Consider the following 20,783-nt stretch of genomic DNA (forward strand, 5'->3'; position numbering starts at 1 on the left):
CAAGAACTGTGCTCTGCACATCTGAAACAATGCCACTATGATCTGCCCTGTGGCTGGAGTCTCCCCCAGGATCCTGACCAATGAGATTCTGGATCAGCATCCTGATCCAATCAGAGACTTCTGTTAAAAGGCTATACCTTCAGCTAAGATAAGTAGCTAAGGTGAGCAAGCAGCCTTGGGGAGAGTCTTAGGATTGTAGTTAGGAATTTAGAGTATTAGATAACTTTTGCTATACTAAGTACACATATCTACCATTTTGCTCGCAACAGTACTGGAGATCAAAACCTCTCCGGCTTCATGTATACCAAATGCATGTTTTACCTCTGAGCTACGCCTTTTAGGCCCAGTTCTCTTTCTATGGGGCCATTTTCCTAAAGTGTGCTTATGGTCTGCAAACTTACAGTTATATCTAATTGAAAGATGACCTCAAAGAAGGTGGTTGTCGGCACACACCATTCCTCCCTCCACAGTACTGTGGTTACTTTACTAGGATCCTCGCGCCTGGACATAGTAACACCGGCAGTCTTCAGGCCTCCAGGAGGCCATAGCACTCATGTTGGTGCAATATTTTATCCCTGTCTGCCAACTGCTCCATTCACAGATTACCTGAACAGTGAATGATTAGTTGTTTTATTTTTTACCTACTTCCATAGCTGGAAAAGTCAGGTAGTCAATCTGACTGCAGTCCTCAACACAGAGGACTTTGAGCTCTCCTGGACTCCCAGAGTAAAACCAGTTTCCATAACATCAATGCCTATTTTACTTTATTTTTGTTTGTTTTTTGTTTTGTTTTTCAAGGAAGTTTCTCTGTGTACCTCTGACTGCTCTGTAGGCCAAGCTGACCTCAAACTTAAGAGATCCTGCCTCTGTCTTCTGGGTGCTAGGATTAAAGGTGTACACCACAGCTGCCCAGACAATGCCTATTTTCAAACTCAACATAGCAGGACTATGATATCAGTATCAACCTTTCTTCTGTCTGTCTGTCTGTCTTTCTTTCTTTCTTTCTTTCTGCCTATAGATTTGTTTATGTCTTAGTTTTTAAGGATAATTGTATTTCTAATTTTCTTTTTATGTTTGGTGTTTGAAATGGAAGTAGAGAGCTGGGCAGTATTTTACGCCTAAGGATAAAAAGCCAAGGAAACAAGACCAAGTGTAAGACACCTGCAGTGGGCATGGTGCAGCGGATAGGGAAGGATAGGCAAAGGGGAGAGTACATTTAAAAAGGGGAAAGTGGATACAGCAGGCCAAACCAGAAAGACTTTAGAAGCCTTCAGAAGGGAATCCGTGGTGAATTCTGAGACTGGAAGTAACATGGGCTGGCATGTATTTTAACTGGATTGCTATCGCTGCTGCTGTAGTTGGAAGGACTTGGTAGAGGGATGACCACAGAAAGTGGGACTGCAGAAGGAAAGCTAGTCAGGAGGCTCCTGAGGAGAAACAACAGATCTGGAATAAGGTAGGAACAGTAGAGGTGTTGGTTGAGAAGTAGTTAAGACTCTGAAAGTGAAGGTAGAATTAGGGGGTGCTGTTGATGAGTTAAAAGTAGATGGGGAATAAAAAGGTACCAAGAAATGATCCTCTACATAGATCTACATAGAGACAGCATAACCCAAGATGAGGGAAAAAAGCAAGTATCCCTCCTCCAAAAAAACCCCTTAACATTATAATGTATTTGATTTTTAGTGTTAAAAATGGAACCAGAGCTTTGAGCATACTAGGCAGATACTCTATCAATGAGCTATACCCCAGTTGGGGAGTTCAGTTTTAAACATTAAAACAAATATAATTTTTTTTTACTGAACTATAAAAATACAGTAATTACTTTAAAACTCAAATAAGAGCCAAGGGTTATAATACAGAACATATAGGAAGCTCCTTGTTTGTTTTTCTATTTTTTTTAAAGATTTATTTATTTATTTTATGTACAGCATTCTGCCTGCATATGTGACTGCAGGCCAGAAGAGGGCACCAGATCTCATTACAGATGGTTGTGAGCCACCATGTGGTTGCTGGGAATTGAACTCATGACCTCTGGAAGAGCAGTCAGTGCTCTTAACCACTGAGCCATCTCTCCAGCCCTGTTTTTCTATTTTTTAAGGCAGAGTTTCTTTATCTAGCCCTGGCTCTCCTGGTGATACTTGCTATGCAAACCAGGCTGGCCTCAAACTCAAAGTAACCCATCTGCTTCTGCCTCCCCGGTGGTAGGACTCAAAGTGTGTATCATCACAATAGCTTTATAAAGAACTCTTAAAACTCAATGGTAAGAGCATCAAAACTCAACCAGAACTAGCTAAAATATTAAATATTAAAATATTAAATATTAAAATATTAAGTAAAACACAGGGCATGATGGTACCTACAATCCCAGCAACTTGGGAGGCTAAGACAAGAGGATTGCTAGTTCAAGGCCAATCTGAGCTACAGAGTATGTTCAAAGCCTAAATAAATTTGAGAACCTACCTCAAATTGAAAAGCTAGGGGCATTCCTTATTAAGCCCAGCACTCAGGAAGCAGAGGCAAGAGGATCTCTCTGTGATTTCTAAGCCAGCCTGGTCTACAGAATGAGTTCCATGACAGCCAGGACTGCACAGAGAAATCCAGTCTTGAAAAACCAAAAAGAAAAAAGGAAACAATGACAAGAATCAAAAGAATAGTATAGGAAGGAGAACGACAACAATGACAACAATAACAGGACCGAGGACATACCTAAGCAGAGCGTGCTTGGGTAGTGCGCAAGCCACCCTAAATTTAATCCCCAGTAGTCCCCCTCCCTTCCCCACAACACACACAGTAAAAAGTGACTTCCAAAGAGGCAGGGATGGCAAGATGTCTAGCAGCATTACTCACCAGAGAAATGCACACTGCAACCGCAGCAGGCCACTGTTACACAGCCGCTAAAATGGCTAAAATGCACAGATATAAAGTGTTGGCAAGAACATGAAGCAACAGAATGCTGGTACACAATTTGTGAATGTATTTCCAAAACGTAGTCCCTTCAGAAGAAAAGAATTTGGCACTTCTTAAAGAGTTAAGTCTATTAAGTGACTTACATATTCTACAGGATATTTACACAAGAGAAATAAAAACATTTATCTATACAATTTTTTTATTTAAATATCCACAGAACTTCTATTTGTAGAAGCAAAAAACAAAAAGAAAGAGAGAAAGGAGAGGGAGGGAGGTGGTGGGGGGTGTGTCTAAGTAAATGGATAAATCAGCTGTGGCATATCTATACGGGAGACAATTACTCAGCAACAGAACAGGGACAGACATACGCTACAAGGACAAATTTCCAAATCATCACACTTAACAAGCAAACTCAGAACTCCTCTTTTCCTACTAACACAACAGCAAACACTACATATGCATGCTTTCTACTTATGTGGAATTCCAGAAAATGTAAACTACTCTACAGACAGAAAGCAGGTCAGTGATTGACAGGTCTGGAGTGAAGGACACTCAGTGCTAGACTATAAAGAGACAAAACACTTTGAGTGGTAAGGGTCTGTGGAGGCCAGAGTGTCACACTCAGGTATATGCTCTCCCTTAAGTTTACTGTATGTAAACACATCAATTGAGTATATGCTTTTTAAAAGGAAATTACTGAACTGGATCATGAATAAAGCATTCTAAAGAGGGCTCAGCTTTACTCTAGAATCCGCACATTCCTATTATCGAAAACTCTATTAAAGGTTCACTATAAGACCCAAAAACTAAAGGTATCAATTGTAATTCACCGGGCTTTAAGAGTTAGTTTTATGTTTACCTTGAGCTAAGAGAAGCCAAACTGAGAAATATGTCTGGTGGAGGATACTCGTAGAGGGCAGAATCAAATCCAGCCAATCACAGCAGCTCAGGCTCTTGGTGTCTTCTGTGCTCTCAGGAAAGCTAGTCTAATACCTGTTCTCTCTGAGAGGCAATCAACTCCTAAATCAGAACTGCAAAATTCCCAGTGATGGAATTCAAAAAGCACTGTCCTTGGCTCTAAACCATAAAACCTAGGGTTGTGATGGCCAAGAAAATCCATGCACATCAACTGTGTCCTACAACTCTACCCTCAAACACAGAGAAAATGCCAGTTCATTTGGCCTAGTGGCTCATATTAGTAATTCCAGGATTACATGAATTCAAGGCCAGCTGGGCTACAGAGTGAGACCTTGTTCCAGGACAGAGGCAGGCCCAGAGGAAGGAAAGGGGGTGGGAACCAGTTCTAGAAAAAGTCAGAATCCATAAGCAGCTCTGCTGACTTTCATCCAACTTAGTTTAAGGAACTGCTGTGTGGGAGTTTAGAGTTGGGGTATCAAGGAAATGGAAATTAAGGCTGCTAGAAAATCTCGAAAATGTCACCTAACACTCTACTAATAGGAAGGCTTCCATGTACAGGCAGGAGCTGCCCATGGTAGAACCTGCCAGTCCCACATGCTTGTCCAGTGCCTTCTATTCTAAGGTGAATACCACACACCACTTTATCAGCTCACTTCCCTCCAAGACAGCAACTTGTAAAGGACACATTCCTCCCTGAACTATAGCATCCTTTGTCCGTATGGCACTCAGGATAATCCAACAGTGGATGGGCCTGCTCTTCTGTCCTAAGGAGAAAGACCATATTCCCTGCCCCAGCCTGCCTGCTGTATGTCCTCCAGGCAGTAGGTGGAACCAGTGGTGTATGCTTTGGTTCAAGCCATGTTATGAGTCAGAAAGAAGTCCTTTCTATAAAATAACCCTGAAGTAAAACTCCAGTCCATAAGACCAGTAAAAAACGCTGAGCTATGAAAGAGGCCAGGGCTAGTCCTTTTGCTTCCTTTGTTCCTGCCAGTAGCCTTCATGCTATTCCACAAAACATGATCTGAAAATTATTCATAAAATTCTTGATTCTCAAAACATAGGCTATAGCCATTGATGACCCAGAGATTCAGGGAGTATACAGGTAAGCTTGAGAAAACAGATACTTCTTATAACATAAATTAGAAAAAAGATAGCCAGCACAAATTCTTGGTAAGTTTTTCTTTTAAAAATATCATCTTTAAGAGTTGGAGAGATGGCTCAGCAGCTAAGAGTGCTTGTTGCTCTTGCAGAGAACCCAGGTTTGATTCCCAGCACCCACATGGTGGTTCACAGTTCCAGAGGATCTGAAGCCCTCTTCTGTCATGTATGTGGTACCTACCCGTACATACACACAGGCAAAACATCCATAAATAGAATAAATAAAATAAAATAAATTAAAAAAATAAAAAAAAAAGGGTTGGGGATTTAGCTCAGTGGTAGAGCGCTGGCCTAGCAAGCACAAGGCCCTGGGTTCGGTCCCCAGCTCCGAAAAAATAAATAAATAAATAAATAAAATAAATAAAAAATAAAAAAAAAGTGTCTTTGACTTGAGGATGGTGATGCATGACTATAATCCCAATCCTTCCCCATGGAGTTAAGAGGACCAGAAGTTCAAAGCTAGTGTGGGCTACACGAGACCTTGTCTCAAAACAAACATACAAACATTAAAAAGCCCTCACCCTTCCCTGGGAACAATCTTTGTCAGGCATGACAAAAGACAAAGGCAAAAGGTTAAACCAGTCTGGACTATGTAAGACCCTACCTGTATTTTATTTTTAGTATGTGCATATATGTGAGCATACATACATCTGGCCGTGTGTGTGTGTGTGTGTGTGTGTGTGTGTGTGTGTGTGTGTGTGTGTGTGTGTGTGAAGATGCATATGCATAGGCCAAAGGTCAACTTTGGATGTCCTTCCTCAGGAGCTGTCTATCTTTCATTTTGAAACATGCTCTCTCACCAAAACCTGGGATGAAGCAATTAGGCTAGGTTAAGCTGGCCAGTGAGCCCCAGGAATCCACATGTCTGTCTCCCCAGTGCTGAGATATGTGCCCTGAACCTTGGGTTTCGTAGACAGGGCGGGAAGAGGGGGGAGATGACAGGTGGAGTGGGAATTAAGTCCTCAGGTTTATTTTACCAACTGAACTATCTTCGAACTATCTTCCCAGCCTTAAAAACAAACAAACAGCCAGTGTGGCTGGGTGACTTTAATTCCTAGCCCTGGGAAGGCAGAGACAGGCAGATCTGAGTTTGATGCAAACCTAGTCTGCATAGTGAGACTGCTGCAAGGAACAAAAAATTCAAATAGAAAAAACAATACTGAATTCACATAATGCTCTCTCAAACCTAAAACACTGTTGATTAGTACATAATCACCACCACACCACCCCCCAATTCCTCTCCCAAGATACGGTTGTATAGAACTTGCTATTTAAACCAGGTCACTCGATCAGCTTTATTCCAGTTTCAGAGTTGGTAACATATAAAGGGAGAAATACATGAGAATCAGCAAAATAAGTTGTCAATTTTTCAAATTATAATCACTTTTTAAAGGGTAGTGTGTGTGTATTTTTTTTTAAACTTGAGACTGTATGAAGCTTTGGATGGTGTAGATCAAGCTGGCCTCCCAAGTACTAAGATAAAAGTGTCTATCACCGTGCCTAGTTCAAAGAAAACTATTAAATTATGCCATTGTGAACTGAACAGTCCCCCTAAATTCTTGTGATGAAGTCCTATTACCCAAAGTATCCCCGCAGTTGAGGGCTTTCCGAGGTAAGTAGGGTTAAATGAGGTCATGGCAAGGCTGTTGTAATAGGGCAAATGTGTTCTAGGCAGAGGCACGAGAGAGGTTTTGTTCTTGCTTCTTCTGCCTCCTGAAGACACAGCAAGATGTGAGGCAGCCAGCCCGGCCTCACCAGAAATCTCCTATGCTGGTAGACTGGTGCTGGAGTCGTGGCTCTCAGAATTGTGAAAAATAAATGGCTCCTACTCAAGCAGCTCAGTTTGTACTGCTCTATTGGAGAAGCGGAGCAGATTAAGACTGTGACAAATATGGAAAAAAGTCCATCTGTCCCAGAGGTAGCCATAATGAGCTGTGCACTAGGTTAGATATAGATCCACTTTATACAAGACATATTTCATCTTTAAAACAAACCTGTGATGTATAACCACCAACACTGCCAGTTTCAGAATAATACTAAATACCATGAAGGTGCGTGACCTGCCCAGAGTCATGCACAAGTACCAAATAATTCCAGCAAGGTACAAGCATGTGGGCCCCAGATCCCTGTTTTTCTAAACTACAAGACCCCTCTAGGAATAAGAAAGTGCCAATATCTTACCAATTCTGACTTTCAAGAATGGAAAACTCCACACATCTAAGTGCCATCAGTCAAGAGATTGATGCCTGATTAATGACAGACTGCAGAAAGATTATCCTTTCGGGATACAGCGGCATACTGATTGTTAGTGCATATCACTAAAGCTTATCTCAGAGCCCTGAAGCTTTTGAAAAATTCTGGAATGCTTAACTAAAAGCCCTCTTCATCTTTCTCACTCATGTTCCAATTTGGGGGGGGGGGTGGGAGGGAGAGAAAGGAAAAGATCAGGAGTGCATGCTTTATTCAGTGTCAGGGCCAGCCTGTGGTTTTATAACAATCTTCAGAGTCAATGAAATCTCCAGACTGACCTCTCTCAGGCTGTAGCCTTGCTCCTGTTAGCTGTGGCTGAAGCAGTGGCTGTGCCTGTGGCTGCTAGACAGAGCTCTAAGCCAGAAGTGACCAAATATTCCCTACGATGAATGATCTGGCTTATGGACAGAACAGCAGGGACGTGGCTAGGACTCGCTTCTAAGAATAATTATATATTAGTTGACCAAACAAACAGGGTCCTCCACCCACCAGTCCTTTCCTGTTAGTATCACTGTGCAGGGCTACACACTACCCGACGCCCTTGATGCCAAGGTCTACTCTGAGCACTCAATGATGAATGGGGCCGCTAGAGTTGTGCAACACGCTGGTCCCTCCTACACATATGCAGAAGTGGCTCAGGTTTCTAATAATACTGGGAAGATGACCAAAGACAATCTGAAGTTGAGCAGAAACCTGATCTACACTATGATCATTAAGGAGGAAGGCTGGGGGAACCTCATTACCAGTACACTTCATTATTAATGTCTGATACCTTTCTGAGTAGGGTAGTACTGTGCTCGCCTACCAAAAAATACAAACATACAAGAGCCTCTTTTATTTTTATTTCTTTGAATTCCCAAACCTCATTCTTATAACTAATATAGCTCATCGACTCCTAACTCAGAGCAATATGTACATATAAATATGTTATGTTCTCAAGCATGTTATTAACTGCCAAAGTTCGCACCAGAAAAATTAACTCAAGCCAGAAACTGTATTCACAAACATTCTTAATAGAAACAGACCATTCTTTTCCCTCAAGCAAAGCAGAACAACTATGCAACGCCTTTGTGTTTGGGGCTCAAAACTGTGAATGGGAATACTTTCCCAAAGTCACTAGTATACAAAAGAACCAAACAAAATCGTGAAAAAACATGGAAATAAAAAACTTGTCTACACTGAAAGGAGCTGTTCTGTTGATAAAGAGAGGTTCAAACATATTTTAAATATTTTTAAACAAAGACCTAGCTGATGTCCCTTAATCCATCCATCCAGCTCAACTTTCCGCTTAGGCAGCTGTGCAATGGAGTGCCCATCCAGAAGGGAGGGCCACAAACATTTCTCCAGTGCCCCTCATTCCTGGGGGACAAGGGACTCACCAAGGTTAACAGCAATCTTCAACCTCCCATGTAAGTACAACAACATCTTCATAAAAGTTTTACAAGGACATCCTGGCACGAACCGAACTACCACGAAGGGTAATGTTTCGGGGCCCTAAGCATTCCAGCAGCTCGCTTTTCTTGGCTGCCTTTCCCAGCTGTGTGGTTGAAATTGTCAGTCAGCTGGGAACCCACAGAAGGATACCATGGTGAAAGCACTTGGAGAAAATATAGCCAGATAGCCCCATGCAGGCTCAAGGCTCTGTGGTCCCCAGGAAAGGGAAGCAGGTGGAAGTCAGTAAGTTCAACATTTCTGACCAGAACCAGTGCAGAGCAAGAAAAACAGGCAGAAAGATGGACGCTGACACACACAGTTACTTGTCTCTGGGCCTATCAACACTCTCCAGCATCCTTCTTGAATACATCACCCTCAATGTTGCATTCTTCATTAATGAGACCATATACAGAAAGAACATCACCCTGAGAAGGAACCTTGCGTGATAGGGGCACAGGTCACCCTGGGAAACAATGAAGTAGCTTTATGAATCAAAGTGTCACAGTAACTGAAAGCCTGGGACTGGTGGACAGCAGTCAGCCTTGAGCCAATAGTCATTTCTCAGGGCTGCTAGAGGCTAGTAGTACAAACTGAGTGCACCACTGAAATTACCATCTAACAGTTTTTAAAAGCTTAAAGTATCAGCAAGGGCTGGTTCCTTCTGAGACCTACAAGGAAGACTTCTAGGCTTTCTCGGCTTCTGGTAGCTTGCTAACAACCATTAATGACTCTTGGCTACATCACCAGTCACTATTCACCAGGGGTTCTCCCTGCCTACGTGTCTGTCCAGATCCTATCTTTTTTAAGGATATTACCCATAATGAATTAGGACTCTCTCTAGTGACCTTAGAGTACCTACATTAGCCCTTTTATGTAGACTCTGACACCAAACAGTCACATTCTGTGGCACTTCACGTTAGGGGTCTTTTGTTTGTTTGTTTTTATTTGTAAGATGTATTTATTTTATGAGTATACTGCTGCTATCTTCAAACAAACCAGAAGAGGGCATCCCATCCCAGTACAGATGGTTGTGAGCCACCATGTGGTTGCTGGGAATTGAACTCAGGACTTCTGGAAGGGCAGTCAGTGCTCTTAACCACTGAGCCATCGCTCTAGTCTTCCTGTTACAGTTTTAATTCAAAGGTTTTGGGGTTTTTTCCCCTGGGGTGGGGTGGGGTGGGGTGAGGGGATAGTTGGCAAAGACATTAGCATTTTCATTCTTTAACATGTCTTTCAAAATAAGTAACTACAGAAGCCAGACCTGTAATATCATGATGGAGGAATACGGTGAATAAATAATTTTTTGAAGTGGGTGAAAATATGTGGGTGAGAGAAACACAGGCAAGGTGCCATCTCAGAGGGAAACAAAGAAAAATAAGTTGTAAAACAATGTATTTCTAGACTGTTTTGGCAGTGGCCTGTTGCCAGTAGCTATACAGTAGACTCTCAAAGCCTGGCAAGATATAAAAGAGGTTGAGGTGCAAAATACACTAATGGCCCAGCTACGGCTTCAGATGGAGTCATAATTGGCTGGGAAACTGGGCTCACCTTACAATTCCATGAATTGCTAAGTTGGAGTCTCATGCCATTCAGTGAGGATTTACATAGCAAGGACCGGGTCACTGCCAGCCACTGGCCTGGGCCTGAACTATACACCACTCTTAGTGTGAGGAGTGTCCTAAGACAAAGACATAGAGGAAGACTCTTAAGGGCCACAGGCCTTTGCAAATTTAAAACACAAAGGGAAATAAAGAAGAAACGGGGAAAACATAATTTTTTTCAACAACGCTTCAATAGGAATAGCCTTGTGATTTTAAATTCTGAGGAGATAAGGAAATGGGATAATTAAAAGTGTGTGCTACCAGTCTTGCAGCAAGTGCCTTTAAGACAGTTTCATTAAATACTTGCTAGGCCATCAATTCTCAAAGTCTAATCTGTAAGCTGTGGGGGTCAGGTGAACTGAGGTAACCTTTCATCTCTTCAGGTAAAATGTGAAGCCAAAACAATTTTTGTCAGAATACAAAGACAACATTTGCCTTTTATATGTTAGTGGCATTTATTCTAAACAAAGAGAAAAGCTGAATGAAATTAGTGTAGTGGTTCCACACTTTACTTTTAACTATACACATGCAAGTGAAGTTTTCTAAAGAATGTTGGTAAAGTGTATGTCTCACTTGAGCACACTTGTTTTTGGTCTGTGTAACTACTTATGCATATGCATGCGTGTGCACACATGCAGGTAGAGGCAGGAGGTCAACGGCAGGTGTCTGTCACTACCACGCTCACCTTGACCCGGGGTTCACTAACTGGTTAGACTGGCCGGCCAGAGATTCACTCGCCCTTCTCACCTCCAACACCCCCCCCCCCCCCCAATGCTAGGGTCACAGATACTCCATGACCAATCCTGGCTTTTATGTGGACTCCAACTCAGGTCCTTATGACTGCTCTTTAACTGACTGAGGCATCTTCCTAATCTCTTGTTTTCATATTGTATGACAAAATGTGAATAATATATAAACCACTTCTGATTTACAATGAAACCTGAAAGTTATTTCAACTTGTGTGATCTTTGAGTTGCAAGTTAAACTGGCCAATTTTCTAGAGGACTCCATTTTATTTAGAAGAATACCCGACGAGTATGATTAAATCTCAGATCTAGACAGATAGTTATAGGGCAGATATGTTTAGGTAGGTACAGGACAGACATTTTCTCCAGTGAATAAAGAAAGTCCATAACTTCAATAAAAATAATTTAAAATTTTATTTCCAGTGATAAATTTTCAAGTAAAAAGTAGTTCTAGAAACATACTACATGTACCTCACAAAATTCTGACACCCAAAGATCTTATTGTCAAGATGATATTAATGTGCAATACTATAATGCACATGGTAAATTCATAATTTTAAAGTACTATATAAATAAACGTGTCATTATTTGAAGAGCTTCTTTTTTTTTTTTTTTGGTTCTTTTTTTCGGAGCTGGGGACCGAACCCAGGGCCTTGCGCTTCCTAGGTAAGCGCTCTACCACTGAGCTAAATCCCCAGCCCCTTGAAGAGCTTCTTAACTAAGTGATTCAATATTCATGGTAATAGCAATGTTATGAGTAAAGGAACAATTCATGGTATAGTAATGACCAACAGATTTCATTATAAAATAGTACATGAAGAATTTACTGATGTGGTTTCAATGCCTCCATTGAAGTCAACATATTTTTGAGAAAATGTCTCTTTAGACAAGTATAGTAATAGATGAGGAGGAGGCAGAAGGAACAGGAGTTCAAGGATAACCTAGCTACAGAGTAAGAGCCTCTCTCAAGGAGGAGGAAACCTGGGCAGGTGGCCAGATAGACAGTTTACCAAGTAAAGGTTCTTGCTGACAAGCCTGAGTTCAATACTAGAACCCATATGATAGAAAGAACAGGGGCTGGGGATTTAGCTCAGTGGTAGAGCGCTTACCTAGGAAGCACAAGGCCCTGGGTTCGGTCCCCAGCTCCGAAAAAAAGAACCAAAAAAAAAAAAAAAAAAGAAAGAACAGACACCCACATGCTACAGCTCTGACCTTCATGCATGTACAAACATATGTACAAAAACACACAATTGAAAGAATGTTAAAAACAAACAAGCCAGGGATGGTGGTACACTCCCTTTAATAATCCCAGCATTCTGCAGGCAGAGACAGGCATGTCTCTGAGTTTGAATCCAGGCCAGTTCTATGACAGTCAGGGCTACCCAGAGAAACCTTGTCTCAAAAAACCCAAACAAACAACTCCAAGTAAATTTTAACATGATGGGTATGATGGCATGCTACACCTAAAAACAGAGGACAGGCTGGGGCTAAATGAGATGAGAGCATCTGGAAAGAAGGAAGGAGGGAGTCAAACAAACTATCTCTTGTCAAGTTTATACACAATATGAAAGATGTTCATAATTACATTAAAGAATAATTTTTCTCAATGACATCCTTATATGGCCAAATTTTCTTTTGATAATTCAACTAATGCATATTATGACAGACTAGACAGAGAAATGAAAATGATTTTAACATCTGTCTTCTGTTCAGACAAGCATTAAAGATATTTCCAGGGCTGGGGATGTAGCTCAGTGGTACAGTAAGTCAATCCGGGAGCAGAAAGGAAGAAATATTATAAATATATAAAACAAGGCTACTTTTCTTAAATCTTCCAAAATATATTTTTCATTAAAAAACAAACAAACAAAAGAAAGAAAAAAACATTTGGGAGCTAGAGAGATGACTCAGCAGTTAAGAACACTTATCGCTCTTGTAGAGATCCAGGTTAGGTTTCTAAAATCCACATCAGGCAATACACGACCACCCCTAACTACAGTTTCAAAGGATCTGATGTCTTCTGACCTCATGGGTATCTGCATACACACAGTACTATCAACTCATGAAGGCACACATTCACACACACACAAATAAAAATAATAAATAAATAAATTGTAAAGTTTGTTTGGTTAACATGTATTAGGTTTTAAGATTACGTTTAAATAAATTTTAAAATATTTTTAAATGTTTTAATTTTTCATATGAAAAAGCTCAACAGACATAACTCAATGAGAGAATCACTTTGAGACCATGAATTCAAAAATAAAACAAATTACCATGACTGAAATGGACGAAGGATATAAACAAACATCTCCAAAGAACATGTAAGAATGACATAATGAGCATATGTTCAGATACTCGCTATCATTAGCCATAGGGGAGCAAATCAAAGCCAGCGTCATGCCTATAACCCAACACCTGGAGGGATGAAAGAGGAAGTCGGCCTTAAGTGTAACGCCAGCCTGGGTTTAACTGAGTACTAGGCCAGTCAGCAGACTACACAGTAAGACCCTTGTCTTGAAAAAGAAAAACAAATGAACAATAACAAAACCCTATAATGAAGATACTACTCTGCGTCTAGCACAGAATGGCTAACATCAGGAAGATGAACCATTAAAGAGGGAGGGATGGTACTTGAGAAAAGGCTAGGTAGTTGAGCATATACTGGGGGGCTGGAAAGACGACTCGGCAGTTAAGAGCACTGGCTCTCTTCCAAAGGATCCAGGTTCAATTCCTAGCACTTACTGTCTGTAATTCCTGTTCCAGGGGACTCTCACAACAGACATACATGCAGGCAAAACACTAATGCACAAACGATTTAAAAAAAAAATAGCAGCACATACTGTTCTTGTGGAAGACCCCAATTCAGTTCCCAGCCACAACTGTCTATAAGTCCAACTCTAGGGATGTTTTGGGTTTGTTTAAGACAGTTTTTCTGTGTAACAGGCCTGGATTTGTAAACTAGGCTGTGCTTGAACTCAGAAGTCTGCCTGCCTCTGCCTTCCAGAATGCTGGATCAGAGTGCGCCACTACATCCAGACCTTAAAACTCTGTTTAAAAGATAAATCACAGGGGCTGAAGTAGTTAGGAGAACCACTTGATACTGTCAGAGGAGATCCCGGTTCCATTTCCAGCAACAGCGTGGTGGCTCATACCCATCCATGACCCCAGCCCTAGAGACTTTAACACACTCTTCTCAAAGGAGGCAAAGCACTCTACACATTTAAAAGAATTATAATTTAAAAAAGGAGAAAAATTAGTCAGTGGAGCCATCTTGCTGACAAGAACATAAAATGGTATAGGCACATCAGAAAGGTAAGCCAGCTGCTCAGAACTGTGAACTAAGGTAACTCTGCAAGAAGCAGCAATTCCTCAACTAATCTTGTAACCAAGAATAAGGAGTATCCAAGTATGACAGTAGTCAGCAATAAATGTTTGATAACAAGAGACTAGAAAAGAATCTTGTTCTTACATGTTTATTTACAGGTAGAAGGATAACAGAGGTATTGATTTATATGATTCAACTATTAGATAAGCATTTAACTTTAGATTTAAAAAAAACTTCTCAAAATGCTTTGTGGGACATGGAGAATTAATTAAAATGAACATTCTCAGCTTATAAAAGTAACATCTATAAGATAAAGAAAATGAAAGCATTAAAAATCCTATATCAGGGGCTGGGGATTTAGCTCAGTGGTAGAGCGCTTACCTAGGAAGCGCAAAGCCCTGGGTTCGGTCCCCAGCTCAAAAAAAAAAAAAAAAAAAAAAAATCCTATATCAAAGGAATAGCCTGTGTATAAAAGACCACGGTAGTCTTTCCCTCCCCTTTTATATATACCACATGGGGTTTTTTTTCCTTATTTTTTAATTAAACAAATTAGTTGTTTTAATTTTCTTTTCTTAGGGTAAATTCCCAGAAGAAAAGGTGCTGGTCCAGGAACAGGAGTATTTGAGTTTCTGATTCTATTCAAGCAGCATCCCCACCAACAGTGCACAAATGATGGGAAGCCATTTCTTCTGCCTTCCAATGGAATGCAGTGATTTTCCGTAGCCTTTATTATTTAGATGCTTTTTTTAAAGGCTTCTTCTGAGAAATTATAATCCTGGGTTCTTTGGGAATCCTTGCTGTTTCACAAAGTTCTAATCCTCACCTTGTTCAAAGCAAGGACACTCAGTTGAATCTAAATGCAAATCTTACACATTTCCCCAGGACATCACCCCAGTACAGGACAGGCAGGGAAGGACCATGGGATTCTTGAAGTTTAAAAAAAGAGAAAAAAAAAAAAAAAAAAAAAAAGATGATGCTTTGGGGAAAATAGAGATATTACAATGTATAAAGATTGAGGTAATTTAGCAATTCCCAGAACTCAGATTACACCAGAAAGCAAGTTTACTTTGGGAAGAATAAAGGAAAACAAGTGGTATTCCCTTCCCCTCTTACGAATGTTAATCACACTATTAGAAAGATGAGAAGTCAATTAAGTAGTTTTAACAACCACTGCAGCATCTGTTTCCAAATTAACTAGGACCAGCCCACAAACATAAAGTGTATGGGGGGACATGCGGGGGGCCACTTTCTCTCTCTTCTACTCTCCCTCCCTCTCCCAAACCTCGAATTCTAGACAGAGAAAATCCATGCTGAGGGACACTGGGAGCCCTAGAATAAATGCACTAACAGCAGGCCCCTACCCCCAGCCTGGTAAACCTCTCATCTATAATCCAACATGAGAGACAACAGGCAAACAGCAAGAGGTCATCGTCAAAGAACTGGTTGCTAGGGAAGCAAGTGTAGAGGCTGCAAGCATGTCCCCATCAAAGTCCAGCAGCTGCAGAAGAACCACAAAGGTGCAGTTCCCTTCAGAGTGGAGCAGGAAAGGGGCAGGACGGAGGGAGAGGAGGAGGAGGAGGGAAAAACATCATACTCTCAGCAGCTGCCATGTGGAACATTAAACCTGGTAGTTTTGTTCTGGTTCAACAAGAAGAAACTAGAAAGAAAAAGAAACTTAAAAACTAAAACTAACGTTTCCTGAATACGCCTTTTAAAGTACCAACCAAATCTTTCAGCAAACCTGAGATGGTTGGAGAAAGGTCACAGCTATGGAAAAGCAAACACTGGTGATGAAGGAAAGAAAAGCTTTGATTGAGGATATACCAGAACAAATATGACCATCTCTTAATAAAACTGCTCACAATTTTAGTCTAAAATGCCCCTTCCTGATGCTGGATCATGGACTTATTTATCTAAGCACATGAATCTGAGAGTAACCCGAAGCTGAGTGCAAGCTGCTTTTGTTTTCCAAGTAAAAGAGACAAGCATCCACACCCCCTAAGTGGGCACCTCAAATATTCCCTTTCACATGTGAGATCTCCATATAACATTAACATTGGAACTGAATAGGACATGGAGTAGAGAATCAAGTCCCACTCCCTCACCCTAAAGAAAAACAAAAGGCTTGGGACATCAGCGATTTGCACAGATCACTGATTACTAAGGGGCCAAGTCTCCCCAACTCTCAGACAACAACCCCTTCCAAGGACCAGCTAAAACTATAGGACCTAGGGATCAGAAGGAAAGAGCTTAAAAACTGGTCTTCAGCAAGGCAATAGTGGTACACACTTTTAATCCCAGCACTCAGGGCAATCTCTGAGTTTAAGGCCAACCTGATCTACAGAGCAAGTTCTAGAACAGCTGGAGCTACACAGAAAAACCATCTCAAAAGAGGGAAGGAGAAGCCCACTGGAGAGATAACTCAGCAGTTAAGAGCACTGACTGCTCATCCAGAGGTCCTGAGTTCAATTTCTAGCAACCACATGGTGGCTCACACCCATCTGTAATGAGATCTGATGCCTTCTTCTGGTGTGTCTGAAGACAGCTACAGTGTACTCACCAGAATTAAAAGAAAGAGACGCCCCCCCCCCCCCACGGCAGCAGAGAGACAGAGACAGAGACAGACAGACAGACAGACAGACTGACTGACTGACTGACTGGCTAGAGAGCACACCAGAGCACAATGTTCTATGTTCTATGTAGGGGCAAAGCTAAATGGCCTGAATCATTTATTTCAGTTTAAACACTTAGAAGTTAAAGACCTATGACTTCTTTTTGTAACAATGGACCTGTCTTCATCATATTCTGTAGACTTAAAATGCCCTAGGTTAAAAACAAAACTTTAATGACTTGTTCAATTGGCAAAGAGTTTTTCTGAGTGACTGCCTCAGTCAAACACAAAAGACTAAGCATACAATTTAGAAAACAATCTTGCCAGGCATGGTGGCACAGACCTTTAATATCAACTGGGAGCTAGAAGCAGGCAGCTATTCTAAGAAAAGTAATCTTATTTTATCAGTGTGAAGAGTTTAAAATGGCCTACATAAAATTTCAGCACTGTCAATTAAAAGAGATTTAAAATTACATTTTTTTAAAATGAAAAGCAATAAAGAAAGCCCTCTGAATCCATGGCAACATAAACTGGCATCACTCCACACTGCTGGGTGCCATGCAGCTAACACATAGGTACTGCTCATGCAACATTCAAGTGACTTCTGATTTTCGTCCCACTGAGGGCTGAGAAGCCCACTATACTGCTGCTTTAATGTCAGAGAGCAGAGAGGGGGGAGAATGTAGTGTTTATTACCATGAAGACAGACCACCTAAGGGCCTTTTTCACTTCTGTGGTCAAACACTGGAGAACTGAAGACAGAAGGGGGTGGGGTGAGTAGGGGTCGTGAGGGTGAGTCAAGTGCCTGAAAAGGAACAACTGCCCACAAAATGAACAATCTCAGTGGTATGGGTCCCATTACTGGTTGGTTATTTTTATTTAAATTTTTGGCTAAAACCATCAAAGGCTTCTGCAATGGTAACTTTTTTTGCAAGAGTAAATCCCTGCTGGTAAAGTGCATAAACAGAGATAAATTTTAAAAGACCCAGCCAAACTCCCCAACCAAAGAATGAGGTGCCTGTTCCTATCCTGGGAGCCTTCTGAAGTCCTAAGAGGAAGACCTTGGTGGCCCTGGGTCAGGTGCCAGGAGCCTCTAAAGGGGAAAGCAGGGGCTTCTGAATGACCAGATTAAGTCTGAATGGAAGAAGACCCTGTGATTAAGTTTTCTGAATAGTTGGTTCTCTCAAGGGAGAGAGCAACTGCCTTAAAAAACAAGAAGCAAACAAAACAAGCCTAGTGTCTCTCTCTCTCTCTCTGACTGCCTTTCAAAACTGCTGCTCAAATTTAGGAGAGTGGGTTTTCACACGCTCTACAAAATCATCTGCCTTCCAAAAGGAGGAGGAAGATAATAACACTGTCACACTTCTTGAACATGTGAAATTGACAAGGAACTTGCCTTGAACACCAGTCCTCCTAGGACAAACTTGAAACTTTCCCAAGCCATTACACAGTGAAGAAATGGTCACTTAACCCTTCTACCTGCCTCATCTTCAGCAAAGTCTCTTTACAGTCATCTCCCAGCATAGCTAACACAGCATCCCCGTGGGAAAGCACTCTGCTGCTCCAAACAAGAGCAGAAACAGCAAAGATCAAGAAAAGTATTTATCTAACCTGTGGCAGGCTGGTAAAAAATTGCCCTGGTTATACAAGACTCAGGCCTGCTGAGGCTTTGTTCTGCTTTTCTAAGTGGTGAGAGAAATATCAACATAAATCTTCCATCCCAGAAAGCGCTAAGGATTGAGTCAATAATGAAGACTGCGCATATATCAAGTATAATTCATTAAAAAAAATCTTGTTCAACAAAATGTTCAACAACCCTTCTATGTTAAAAGCTCAGAGTTGGGTGGGAAAAGCTAATGTTTTTAAAAACAAAAGGGGAAAGACATTAGAGGCAAAGAAAACTTTACAAAACTATCATATCTAAGCTCAACCAGCCATGCCCGACTTGAGGCTATTCTCCAACATCTGCTTCTGTAACTGAGGTTTAATGCATTCTCATTAAACTGCAGGGGACACAGGTTGAAAGAAAGATCTGGGCTCCATGAAACTGTAGCTACAAGGACAGTCAGTGTGAACAGAACTCGATAAATATGGGGTTGGAGGGTAAGCATCCACTAAGAGGACGCTTTAAGGACCAAAGATGAGGACAGAAGGTCTCAGGATGGCTTCGGGATTTGGTTTCAAGGACTTTAAAAGGCAAGCTCTTTCTTTAGTAATCAACATAGCAGATACTGCATTTATATTAAATATACCATTTAATTTTACATATGGGGCAGGATATTAGCTCTAAATTTAAATTTATTTAGTATTTTAAAGATTTTTTTATTATATGTATTTGTGTGTATGTTTGAGTGCAGATGCCTCTAAGTACAGGTGCACAAGAGGCATTGGATCTCGCTGAGGCTGGAGTTACAGATGATTGTAAGCCACCCAACATGAGTGCTGGGAATTGAACTTGGATCAATTCCAAGAGCAGTACATGGTCTTAACTGCTGAGCCATCTCTCCAGACCAAACTTATTTAACTATTGCTATTATATACTGGGGCATGGTGGCAAACATCTGTAATCCCAGCACTAGTGAGGCAGAGGCAGGAGGATCAGAGTTTGAGGCTGGCATGGGCTACACACACCCAACCCATAATACTCACAGGATATTCCTTTTTAAATACTCATTACAAACTTTGTAAAGATCATGGTATGAAATTCTCAAAGAAAGGAAATAGTTTAAAAAGCCCCGAGTGATGGCACACACTTTTAATTTCAGGACCAGGAAGGCAGAGACAGTTGGATCATAGGGGCTCTCTGCTAGCCAGCCTAACCTCCCTGGCAAGTTCCAGGAAACAAGAGACCTGATATAAAAAAGAAGAAAAGCCAGCCCAGTGTGGTTGTACAAGCCCTTCAGAACTTAGGAGGAGAGGCAGGTAAGTTCAAGGCTAGCTAGGTCTATACAGAATTCTAGGACAGCAAAGACAGCTGAGGAGTGAGCTGGAAAGGGAGGGGGAAGAGGAAGGGCAGGCAGCAGCCCCATAGGATGATGAGTCACAAATCTTGTTGCCAACACAAGATTCTAAAAGCACCTCCAACATTGGTTTAAAACACTCAAGGAATATGTCTGACAGTTGGTATCACCCATTAACCTGTCCAACAGCAGCATCTACATAGGGATGAATGATATCTCGGGTTGTCCTCTAGCTTCCACATGCACCCAGATACACAGTAACACACAGAAGCTCAACAAGGGTCTCATTTCCAAGTCTAATGGCTGAGTGCCAACTTTATAACAGCATAAAAGTCATAAATATTCAGTATAAATCCTCAAATTTTGAATGGACTTTTTCCTAAGCTACTGATAATTCAGTTCAATACTCTCCAAAGAGGCTAAGCAATGGCAGAAACCCTACTGTGTGCTGCGTTCCTATGTAGGAACGGTCTGTGTGTATTCTAATTGCAGCTTATGATATTTCCAACTTACTGTAGGTTTATCTGTAATCACTGTGAGCATGTCGACCTCACCTGCACCACTGAAGCTGCACATGTGTATACCTTTTCCTTCAGAGGTATAAAAACATCCTCTTTGCAAGTTGTTACAACTCACGGCCTTTCACGTAATGCTTTCTCCACCCTGAGTGCTGAGAATGAACCCAGGGCTAGTCACGGCTCTACAGCTCACCTGTACCTCCAGCTCCATAAAGTACACAGGTACATTACTATGTTTCTATGCACTTCACATCTGCAGTAACCCGGAGGTCAAGGATACTCTTCCCTTCCTATAGCAGCAGGAAGCTGAACAAACAAGCAATGTGCACACTAAGCCTTGCTGTGCTCTGTT

At 41.3% G+C, this 20,783-nt stretch overlaps 1 protein-coding gene across 2 annotated transcripts in view; it reads right to left on the reverse strand.

Moving 5' to 3' along the window:
* The window catches only part of Znrf3 (zinc and ring finger 3), a 151,752-nt gene that overhangs the window by 83,268 nt on the left and 47,701 nt on the right, over positions 1–20,783 (reverse strand).

This window comes from Rattus norvegicus, chromosome 14, assembly GCF_021556685.1.
Source record: "Rattus norvegicus strain SHRSP/BbbUtx chromosome 14, alternate assembly SHRSP_T2T, whole genome shotgun sequence".
Classification (NCBI taxonomy): Eukaryota; Metazoa; Chordata; class Mammalia; order Rodentia; family Muridae; genus Rattus; species Rattus norvegicus.